This window comes from Marmota flaviventris, chromosome 12, assembly GCF_047511675.1.
Source record: "Marmota flaviventris isolate mMarFla1 chromosome 12, mMarFla1.hap1, whole genome shotgun sequence".
In the NCBI taxonomy this organism is placed as follows: domain Eukaryota; kingdom Metazoa; phylum Chordata; class Mammalia; order Rodentia; family Sciuridae; genus Marmota; species Marmota flaviventris.
Window position 1 is genome coordinate 70,563,777 of NC_092509.1, and position 12,086 is coordinate 70,575,862.

A 12,086-nucleotide genomic window follows, 5' to 3' on the forward strand; every position below is an offset into this window, starting at 1 on the left:
TTCTTCTTCTCTCCCCACTTTGTTGTTGTTGTTGTTGAAAATAAGAACAATGGACTGTGAAATTAAAAAATCTATAAACTGGCAATATGGAAACAATATGCATTTACCTATTTCAAGGGACACTATGGCATCAAAATCAGAGGAATGGGCTGTGCAAATACAAATGATGTAATTTAATCATTTCCAAATGGTCTTTCTTGTTTTATTTCCACCCATCCACTCCTTGCACATTTATTTATTTATTTTTTCTTTCCTAATATTTTTATTTATTTACTTATTTATTTATATTAGTTGCTCATGACAATACAATGATCTTGACATCATACATTTGATTCAAATGGGGTATGGATTCTCATTTTTCCACGTGTACAGGTTGCAGGACACATTTATATATATATATATGTGACTAGTTTATGTTGACCCTTTTCACTTTTGCTGAATAAGCACATTTCTCTCAAGGAAGGCAAAACTAGACAGGTCTGACTTAATTGCACAATGGGATATTCATACAGTGTTTTGAAGATAGATGCTTTATGACCTCAGGATGAATCAGCTCTCAGGCTAAGGAGACATTTAATGGAGCAGGCAGAACGCTTGCTGTCCTCTGGATGTGCCATAATTATTTCAGAGTGGGGCTAGGCTTCATAGTCATGCCACATGTGTACCGTACCCACAGTTGTATTAGCAAGACGTGTGAACTTGGACTTCATTTTCTTTTTCTTTCTTAAACTCTGCTCAGAAAGTGAGGCTTTGTGATAAGGAAATCATATGGGGTGAAAACTCAAAATGATAATGACACTCCTAATAATAAGGAAGGTTTTTTTGTGCAGTTACCATGGTCCAGACACTAGGCTAAGTGCTTTGCGTCTTCATCTTTGGAGCTGCCATAGCACCTATCTGAAGTATCTTTTATCAGCTTCTTGGTTTTCTCATCTTTCGGATGTGGACACTGAGCAGAGAGCAGTTAAGTCACTGGCCCAAGATCACACAGCTGGGATCCTCTTGTCTCAACCTCCTAAGGCTCCCACATTATAGTTGTGTGCTACAGCAGCCAGCTATCGTTTTTCTTAAAGAAGCCTCCTAAGGGTGCAGTGGCAGTGGTGCACACCTGTAAACAAGAGGCAGGGGGATCATTAGTTCAAGGTCAGCCTCAGCAATTTAGTAGTGGAAACATCATTAAATACTAGTCTTCCAGCTGGGTGTGGTGCACTTGCCTGTAATCCCAGCGACTCCAGAGGCTGAGGCAGGAGGATGCAGTTTTGAAACAAGCCCCAGCAACTTAGAAAGGCTGTAAACAACCTGGTGAGACCCTACCTCAAAATAAAAAATAAAAAAGGGCCTTGGAAAACTTGGAATGGAACCACGATTTGTCTCAGCTATCCCATTCCTTGGTCTATACCCAAAGGACTTAAAATCAGCATACTATAGTGATGCAGCCACATCAATGTTCATAGCAGCTCAATTCACAATAGCTAAACTGTGGAAGCAACCTATATACCCTTCAATAGATGAATGGATAAAGAAACTGTGGTACATATACACAATGGAATATTACTCAGCAATTAAAAGAGAATAAAATTATGGCATTTGCAGGTAAATAGATGGAATTAGAGAATATCATACTAAGCAAAGTAAGCCAATCCCACAAAACCAAAGGCCAAATATTCTCTCTGATGAATAGATGCTGATTCATAACAGGGAGGGGGGAGGCATGGAAAAATGGAGGAACTTTGATTGGGCAAAGGGGAGGGGGGTTGGGAGGTACATAGGGACAGGAAAGATGGTGGAATGAGATGGACATCATTACCCTAGGCACATGTATGACTGCACATATGGTGTGACGCTACATCATGTACAAACATAGACATGTAAAGTTGTGCTGCAATTGTGTACAATGAATCAAAATGTATTCTGCTCTCATATAAACCTAATTAAAATAAATAAATTGAAAAAAAACTGGTCTCTGTTGTCAGGGGGCTTGGGAGAGCAGCTGCATTTTCACTAGGGTAAGAGCACACGTGCAATGTAGGCTGTTCTCTGTATCCCTCTGCCACTGGTAATTTCTGGAGAATGCCATCTCGATCGATGTATATGCAGTGACTTTTTGCAGGCACTTCCATAAGAAACACTTCACTTCATTTCACTTAGCTTATCCAATTAACAAAAGGAGACAAACAAATTAAAGGAAGTCCCTGAGGTGCTGAGACTCCGTGTGCCTCAGTAGATAAACAACATAATTGGAATTGCCCATCCTGAGGAAAGCACCATACTCAGGGCAGGCTTTGAACAAGTAGTTCTTCTAGTTTTGCAGGTGTTTGCTAGGGTCATTTCAGAGAAAGGCTAGGAGGAAATATGTTTAAAATGCAACAAGAAAGTTTTTGGCTAGGCTCGCAGATGGCGAGAATTGATACGTTGCTGAAGCAGCTATTGGAGGAAGTTGGCTAGTGGATGCTACTCATCAGCCAAAAATGGAAACTAGTCTCCAGACCTTGGGAGTTCTCCAGGACTCTTCTTCCAACCTGGAAACTCCCGTGTAAGCGTGGGGTGCCCCTTCTCCATGATTTACACTGAACTACGCACCAGAGGGTGAACTACCCTTCAGAGCGATTAGCGGAGCTCTGTGTCACTTAAGCTTTTCTTTTTCTTGCTTTTTTTTGGGGGGGGGCGGGGTACCAGGGATTGAACTTAGGGGAACTTGACCACCAAGTCACACCCCAGCCCTGTTTTGTATTTTATTTAGAGACAGGGTCTCACTGAGGTGCTTAGTGCCTTGCTTTTGCTGAGGCTGACTTTGAACTCGTGATCTCCCTGCCTCAGCCTTCTGTGCCACTGTACCTGGCTTACTTATGCTTTTCTGATGACCTGATTCCAGGGCCCTCTGCCGCTGGTTTCATGCAGGTATGTTTACCCAATGCAGAGGAATTTGGCCTATCTGAGTCTTGATGCCTTGAGTATTATGTACAAAAGGTATTATGTACATCAAATGATTTGGTATCATATACATCAAAGCTATAGATAGCTGCTCTTATCTGTAGCAGAAGGACAAGGAGCAAAATCACACACGCTGTCTGTTTATCAAATATTGGGGCCACTTGGGATTTAATTTTAGGAAATTATAGTCTTGGTGAGTGATATCATGACTTAAAATGGGTAGCTCTCTACCACCAATCAACAAATTCAATGCAACTCTAGTTGATATCCTAGAGGGATAAAAAAGGCGAAGGTGAAGAAGAGGAAAGACAGGAAGAGTAATAAGGCAATGCCACAGTCACTTTCCTTTCTGGATATTAATACACATTTTAAATGTTCAGATAACGTGGTCATTAAAAGTGTGACCCTCCAATTCCACTGCTAGGTATTTATTCATGTGAAATGACATTTACACAAAAACCAAATGTTTATAGAAGTTTTATTCATAATAACCAAAAGCTGGAAATAACAAGCTGGAAACAACTGGAATGTCCCTCAGTCAGAGAATAAAATGAATGAACTGTGGTACAGTTGCATAATGGAATACTATTAAGCGACAAAAAAGGAACTTCTAGTATGTGCAATGAACAACCTGAATGGATCTTAAGGGTGTTGGGCTGAGTGAAAAGAAGCCAGACTAAAAGGGCTACATATTGTATGATGTCATTTCCATAACATTCTGGAAAAGGCAAAACAGGGATTGCCAGGCATTGAAAGAGAGGATCAAGTTTGACTGTGCATGGGCGTTTGGGGCAGGGGTGTGTGTGAAAGAAGTGATCTCTATCTGAATTGTAGTGGTTTTACAACTCCAAGCATTTGGCAAGACTCTGTACTATATGCCCCAAAGACTGAATTTTATTGTCTGTAAATGAAAATCAAAATAGCAATACCCATATCACACTAGCACAGGTATAAACAGGTCAGTGAAACATCATAGAGAGCTAGAAATGGAATCAAATATAAATAGTTCATTTATTTTGCTAAAAATGGCATTTCAAATCCATGGGGAAAAGATGTGTTATTTAATAGACAGTGCCGGAAAAATTAATTGGTTCTTGCCATTAAAAAATATATACCTACCTCAGAGTAAATTCCACAAAAATGAATCAAAGATTTACAGGAACAAAAATGAGAATACTAGCGTAAAGTACAGATTTTGTAATGATTAAAGTTAGAAAGCATAAAGAAAAAAATGAATTGATTTAAATATCTTAAAACAAATAAAAATAATTATTAATAAGTTGGCAGAAAAATAAGGTGGGAAAAATATCTACAACATATAGGACAGTCAAAGATATCCATAGTGGATTCTGAAGCTGTTGCCCAGAACTCTTCTTGAGTATTGGGTGCTAATCCCCCCATAGTCAGGAGTGTTAGTAGTTGACAGCTCAGAGCTAAGTTCCTCTGCTGCAACTCTCCACAGCTGATGAGAGCTGCTTTGCTCAGGGGTAGCCCCCATCCAGTGATCATCAAAAAGGGGATATAAAAGCCTGACCCAATGGCTTAAGGAAGAACCATGAAGGACCAGCCCAGCTTCAGAGCCTGCTGTAAGGTCCCCTAAGTGAGAACTTCCTTGTGATGCAACTCTTCCTTCTGTCTAATCATGCTTTTTCTTTTTTCTCCCCCAAGGACACTCCCCAGTAAACTTCATGGGAATTGGTGTCAGAGTCTGTTTCTGGGAACTCAACCCAAGACAATACCCTTAATATGTAAAGAATATATGTAAAAAGGAAGAAGTGAAAAACAGCTAATTTTGATATATGCCATAATTAAATTTACTTGTTCATGTCTCAGCAAGATCATTTGTAGGAATTTATCATAGGGAAGTAATCTCACAGGCCCATGAAAATATATGTTCAAGACTGTCCATTGGAACTATATTTATAAGAATGAAGTATTGGTAACAATTTTAATGTCCATTAATTGGTTAAATAATATGCACTTATATTATGATAGCTATTTATAATCATAAAACTGTTCAATATTCAAAAATATTCTTTAAAATACATTCCACAAAATAGGTTGCACAATATATAACATGTATAAAAATAGAAAAACAGTCTAGAAGACTACAGAACAAAATTTTAGTGGTAAATTTTTCAGAAATTTGGAAAGATAGTTATTTTCTTTTTTATACTTTTCTGTATTTTCTGAAAATTTTAAATCACTTATATAGCCAAAAGACAAATAATAGCTATTTTTAAGAGAATACTTTTGGATAGCCTTTACTGGGAAATTCAAGTATACTAATAGAAACTAAAGCACACTTTCCTTTTCAGTTCCTAAACGTTTCAATTAGAGCAAAGTTAGCCTTAACAGATATGTCTAAACAACATAACCCCCACCCCTCCTGTGTACTGGGGACTGAACCCAAGGGTCATTTACCACTGAGGTTTATTTGCCCTATTTGTTTATTTACTTCTTTATTTTTGAGGCAGGGTGTCACTAAGTTGCTGCGGCTGGCCTTCCACTTGTGATCCTCCTACCTCAGCCTCTTGAGTAGCTTGGTTTAAAGGCGTGCATTACCGTGATGGGCTGAAACCATATTTTATTTTATAGTCCATGAAAGCCACATGCTACCTGTACTGGACAGCTCCTGTTTCTATGCTTATTTCACCTGAGCAGTGTCTAGTCTCCTTCCTTGGGTAAGGTTCCTTCACTCCACCAAGGCCAAGGGATTCCTGCTGGCCTGACCCTGTATCCCCTGTAGGGGAGCACAGAACCTATCTGCAGCCCCGTGACAGCAGGAGGTGCCTATCTCTAGTGCGTCCAGTGAGAGTCAAGCCAGGGCTTTTACTAGAGCTAATGAGAAAGCAAAGTTCTGTTTCAACTGTGGTTGCAAGCTAGCAGAAGCTAAGTCTGGAGAATGCTGCCGAGGATGAAATCCACACAGAGTAAAGCAGGGCAGAGACATGGAGAGAGGGACACTCCCAAAGAGAGTCTGGGGCCTTGAGAGCTAGCTGTGCTCAAAGCCAGAAGAATTGCTGTACTTTTCAATGACATGGGCCAATAATTCTTTGTTTCTATTTAAGCCTGTCTGAATAGGGGCATCCTTTGTAGCTCAAAGGATATGATATTATATACATCCCAGTATAGCTCCATGACAAACAACATGGTATTCTTATATACAATCTTTCATTCATTCATTTATTCATTCATTCATTCAATTAAAATGCATCAAGTACCTGGGACCTACTTTATACCAGCAACAATGCTAAGTCCTAAGAATACAGAAGATTTTGCCCATAATAGGAGGGGCCACTTGGTGAGAACTCCATCCTAGAATACGGCCCCTGGGGGTGTGAAATTTCCTTCCCTGGAGCAGACTGAGTGGCTTTTCAGGAGAGTCATTTTTTCTCTTTGGATGCTCTCTCTGGCTGGAGAGGTTGGTTTTCTCTCCCCTCATGGCTTTCCCTGGCAGGATTCTTTGGATTCTTCCATTGTCTATCAAGGCAAAAAGACTGTGACTGTGTCTACTGGGGAGGCCTAGACCAGAGTCTGGCCCCTGTACCTAGGAATGACATAAATGCCCTCTTACTCTGGCTCCACATTTCCTGTACAGCCACCTTATTGCCTGAACTTAGAAAGGATCTGAGGGTGGACTTAAGTCCAAAGAACAAAGGAAAGAAAGCTGCACTGTGCCTGAGTCTAGGTGTTCTGCGTGAGCTCCTGCCTAGAGCAGTAGATTCTAGGTAAGTTGGGGCCCATATTTCAGAGTCACTCTTTGCTGCCAGCCATTGTTCTTAGAGCATGGTTCCCCAGAGGACCTCAAACAGGGAATGCTGGCTAGAGGACAGAATCTGGGCTTTCCTGGGCTCCCTATCCAAATGCTACCTTAATTTCAGAATCACTGTCAACTCACAAATTTGTATGAGACCTTCTAGAGAAAGTGCACAGAATGAGAAAAGAGCTGTGGGTGTAACCCTTCTTAATATGTCAAGCTCAGCCAGATGGGGCTCTCAGAAGTTCCACTTAAAGAATTTTTGAGGTTTTAGATCATATCACCAGAAAGGGAAAAATAAGCATCTTCAGCAGATTCCATTAGAATAAGGGTAACTCATGAGGTCATGTCTGGTGATTATAGAATTATCTTAATTATTCATTAATGTATTCAAGGCTTGAGAACATTGGCATTAGCATTATACAGTATAAACTTTCAAAACCAAGTCCAAACACTACCTGGCAAAACCACATGGATGAGCCATGAGACCCAGACCACACTTGAGAATGAACTGGGATAAATGATAAACCACCACCTTTATGAAGTTGCCCACTCAATCTGGATTGAGTAGAGAATAGAATTCAGCAATCTCTTACTCTAGTGGTTCTTTGGTGTTTACAGCAGAACCTTCTGGAGAACTTTTTCAAACTTTGCTTGTCTAGTCTTCACTTCTGGAGATTGATTCAGAAGGTCTGGGGTGGGGATCCAGCAACCAAATAAATACTGGTTAAGGCACATCCCTAATTAGCAGATGGGAAACTGAGACCTAGGGAGAGAAGGCAATTTGTCTAGGGGAACAATGACCATTTGTCCAAGAACCAAGACCAGGACCCAGGTTTCCTGACTCGGATCTGATGTTCTTTATATTATTCAAATAGAAGTGCCAGGAATTCATTATCACCACCTCCACTGCCTAGTTATCCTCAATGACTCCAGTGCTCATGTTGAAAAATGGAGAGAGTCTGCAGGGTGTGCTTGGGAACCTGCCACTGAGTAAGATCTGATGACTTATTTGTCCTTCATTTTCAAAAGCAGGGTCATTTGCCCTGGGTATTCCGCTGTAGTAGGCAAGATACAGAACTGTGTGACACACGTCTCCCTGTTTCCTGTACGTACATTCCAAATACCCTGTGGTTTGTGGTTGTGGTTGCCTGTTTATAAAACCCGACTCTCAAAGTCTTGGTCAGCCCAAAGCCTTTGTTGAAGAAGAACTCACTATTTATGTTGTCGCTGCCCAAGGGGGACCTCTCTGCTGCTGTCATTTCCAAGTAGTTTCTCTCAAAGTTTTCAAGTTGGACATTTTCATTGAACTCAGGAGACACATTCATAACATCAGTCAAGAAATAATCATTCGTTGAGAGAAGGTACCTACTCAGCATTGTGCTTATGTTAAATCAAGTTGTAAGGCGGAAAAAACGTAAGCTGCCTCCAATTTAGGAAAAGCTGTTCCCCTTACTTAACGGGACACCCAAAAGAACACAAAGAGGTGTTACTCCTGGAGAAAAACATCCTTGGGATACTCTGGGAAACTTCCGTTCAGTCTTTCTGCACAGGGTTATCTTTATTGGCTAAGCCACATACCATTATCATCCATCTCAAAAGCGCCACCTTATTTATCGGAGATTTGGCTACTGCAAGTCTTACAGTCTCCTGGACCCTTGGACTTGTCACCCTTTGCAGCCATCTGTGTTTTACAGTTGAGGAAATCTACGGACTGAGCGATTAAAGCCCAGCCAAGGTCACTCACATGGAGTTCAGAGTACAACCAGGGCAAAAGAGAAACTTGCTAGCTTTCTAGAATCAAAGGACACTACAGCTGGAAGAGATTTCAAGAGCTCATTCGGCTCACTTGCTTCTCTGCAGGTCAACAGTAAAGCTAAGACTAATGATTATCTGAGGTCAAAGGCCTCATAATGCCTCCAACCTCTTGCTTCAAGTTTTCACTTCCCCACATTCTTCCTTAAGTCTAACTGAAGTTACTCCTTCTGCCCTCCCAGCCAGGGTTTAACAGAGACAGTGCTTCTCTAGTGTGAGGCCTCATTTGCTCTATTTAAGAGGCAGCTCCAGAGAAGCCTTGGACTACTCACTTGGAGGGGCTCTGTGGGGGGCCACAGGGAACAAAGCGGACTCTTCTGTATTTTTGGTTCTTTTATGGTCTGCTTGAATGCCAGACAATTGCATTTCCTTGCTCCACTCTCTCCAGGGATTATTTTCCCTGGAGAAGAGGAGACAGAGGTAAGTCGATAGAATGCAAATAAGATATTGAGGAATAGTACTCATGACCATGGGAAGCTGCAGGGAAAGGGTCATAAGGGAGGCTGATGGAAGGGATTTTTCTGATTCTAATGGATATAATTTAAATGCGCCCGATCCAGAGGGAGGCTGTGTTGTCTCCTTCCCAGGGAACTCACGATGGAAGAAGGTCTCACTACCTAGGGCTGGTTTCACTTTATCCCCAATTGGGAGTAGAAAGATGGGGAAACTTGTCTTGAACTCCTTCCAACTTTACAGCGGCTCTTTCCCCAGTCTAAAAAAACACTAGTTCTAAGCATTTCAAAAGATTAGCGTGTGTTAGGAAACTAATAAGCAAGCCTTGGCTAAATGAGATCCACTTTGAATTTGGCTCTCACCCTGCATTAAACCAGCATGGACAAGCCTAAAATGAGATGGTTCTTACATGGCTCCCCGGGCAAAATTTTGAAAACGAACAACTGAAATTTTCTTCTTGATATTTTCCCACTCTCCTGCCTCCTTCAATTAGACATGCAGTGGGAAGAGACGCAGAGTTCTGAGATTATTCCCATGTACAGGATTTTATTTTGTGAAGTCTCCTTTGGGGGTAAATATCCACTAGCATTTGCATCAGTTGCTCTTGAATTGCTGCCTAATATGAAATGCTTCAATTGGGAGAGTTTCTCTTAAGCCAGTTCTCCCTAAAGGTAAAATGAGATATTCCAAACTCTATGCAGAAGCATTTTAAGAAAAAAAAAAGCATGACAAATCTGCAATCTATTCTCGTTTTTTTTTTTTTTTTTTTGGTACCGGATATTGAACTCAGGGGTACTGGACCACTGATCCACATCCCCAGTCCTATTTTGTATTTTATTTAGAGACTGGGTCTCACTGAGTTGCTTAGTGCCTCGCTTTATGCTGAGGCTGGCTTTGAATTTGCAATCCTCCTGCCCTCCTGCCTCAGCCTCCTGAGCCACTAGTATTACAGGAGTTGTGCCACCAGACCCGGCTCCATTCTTTACATCAACACTTAGAGGACACTTTTCATCAACCTTTTCCAATCTACCAACAAGTGTGTTCATCAGTTAGGAAGCATTTACTGAGCCCAGCTTTATGTCAGGCAAAGTGGGAGTTATCCAAAAAACAAGGCTTAATCTCTGCCCTTAAAAGTGCCCAGGCTGGGGGGATATAAGAATAACTCATAGGAAATAACCAGAGGCTAATGCAAGGAAATATACACTTAAGTTCTAAGTGGCATAGAGCAGTCCTTAAATACAATGGAATTTTGCAATTAGTAGATTAAAGTAGTAATCAAGTAGTTTTTACTAGAGGGTACATAGCCTGAACCGGCTTCCACGAAAGGACAGATCTCTTTTGAAGAGGCAGAATGAAAAAAAGCAAGCAAACAAAAAGAAACAAAATGAGAATAATGAAAATTTAACCTAGCACTTTCAAACTTTTTGTTCTAAATTACTTGAATCACATAAAAAGGCAAAGGGGCCCCATGAACTCATCACTCGGCCTCACCCTTTATCACTTCATGACCAACCTGGCACCATCTACATCTATACCCTCGCCTCTTTTCCTGACCTCTTTATTTTGAAGTAAATCCCAGACATCATATCATCTCTAAACATTTCAGTATTTTACTAGCATTTTGATGCAAGCAAGATCAAATCATACAGGTCAGAGCGTGTTTCGAAAAAAATAGAAACACAACTGAAAATCTTGGCACAATAAAAATATCCCCCAAGCCTCAGCCAATAGTGCATTTATTACTATTCTGTTTTGTGCAACAACATCCTAGCGCATCAGAAGAACCCTAATGTTTTTTTGGAAAGGGTTGAAATAAAATGTGTATGTCCAGAAATGCATGCTTTTTGCAGTACTCCTTGGATGGTAATGGAATGTTGGAAGCATATGGACAAACACTTGTTCCTGTACATCTGCTGCAACTTAAGTATATTTCTTTGTACTATTTTCAACGTAGATTGGAGTGATATTTCAGGAACACAGGTTTTTTTTAAAACAAGAGTTAAACCAAAGTGGCCAGTGGAATCTGAGGATGGTGGGACAGTCTGGGGCAAGGAGGTAAAATCACAGCTGAGGAAGAGGGAACAGGGTGGGCGTGGGAGGCAGATGGGGCACAAGAGGCTCTGGAGGCTCCGGTGGGATGTGAAACTGAGTGGGAGGCGAAGAATGAAAGTGGAGCATGTTAATCTTGGAATGAGGATGAGTCATGCAGAAAATGAGATACTTTCCCACTGATGCTCTGAATAACACCCCTTGACTAGGAAAAGAAACCAAACCAACATTGCCATTGATCACAATGGAGAGAAGATATTGCTTTGAAGTGCGTAGTGGAGGAGCAGGCACCCCTCCTGGTTCTTTCACTCTCTCTGGGTGACCTGGTGCAAACCATTTAATCTCCCATGGTTTCATATTCCTGGTCCTCAACAAAAGAGCATCCAGGCTAGGTTATTGCTAGGTCCCCTGAGAATCACAGCATTGAGCAACTCAGTTCATTGAAATGTATCATAAAAGGGCAAGTAGACATGAATGTGGAAGTGACTTCCAGATGGTGGCAACAGCAATTGAGACAACCCAGACCATGCATAGACTATAATATAGGGAACTATAATAATGGCCCTAGCTCACATTTGTCCGATACTTATGTGCCAGCTACTCTATTAAGCAGTATCTATACATTATCTCACTTAGTCCTTATAACAACTCTGTGAGGTAGCTTCTAATTTTTATCACCGTCATGAGCAAAATGATGCACAGAGAGGGTAAATAATATGCCCAGGAAACACTATTAGTTAACCAGAAAGCCAGAGGTGGATCTAAATTCCAAACCCTTACCCACCGTGCCCCATGCTCTCCTGTTGTGTTAGGGTGTGTAGAATAACTGCAAAAGTCTTGCATTTTATCATTCACTCAAAATCTAGCAACTTTCCTTAAATGGCTGGTGGCATAAAAACTCAAAGGGGTTCCTACTGGCAAAACTAGGACCAATTCAGCATCATAATTCAGTAATTAATTCAAAATGACTGAGAATCCTTACTGATAACAAATAGATAAATGGGGAGGAGTCCTGCCTACTGTAGAACAATCAAAGCTGACTGTAAACAGAGAGAGATTGCTGGAACCAGAAAAGCAT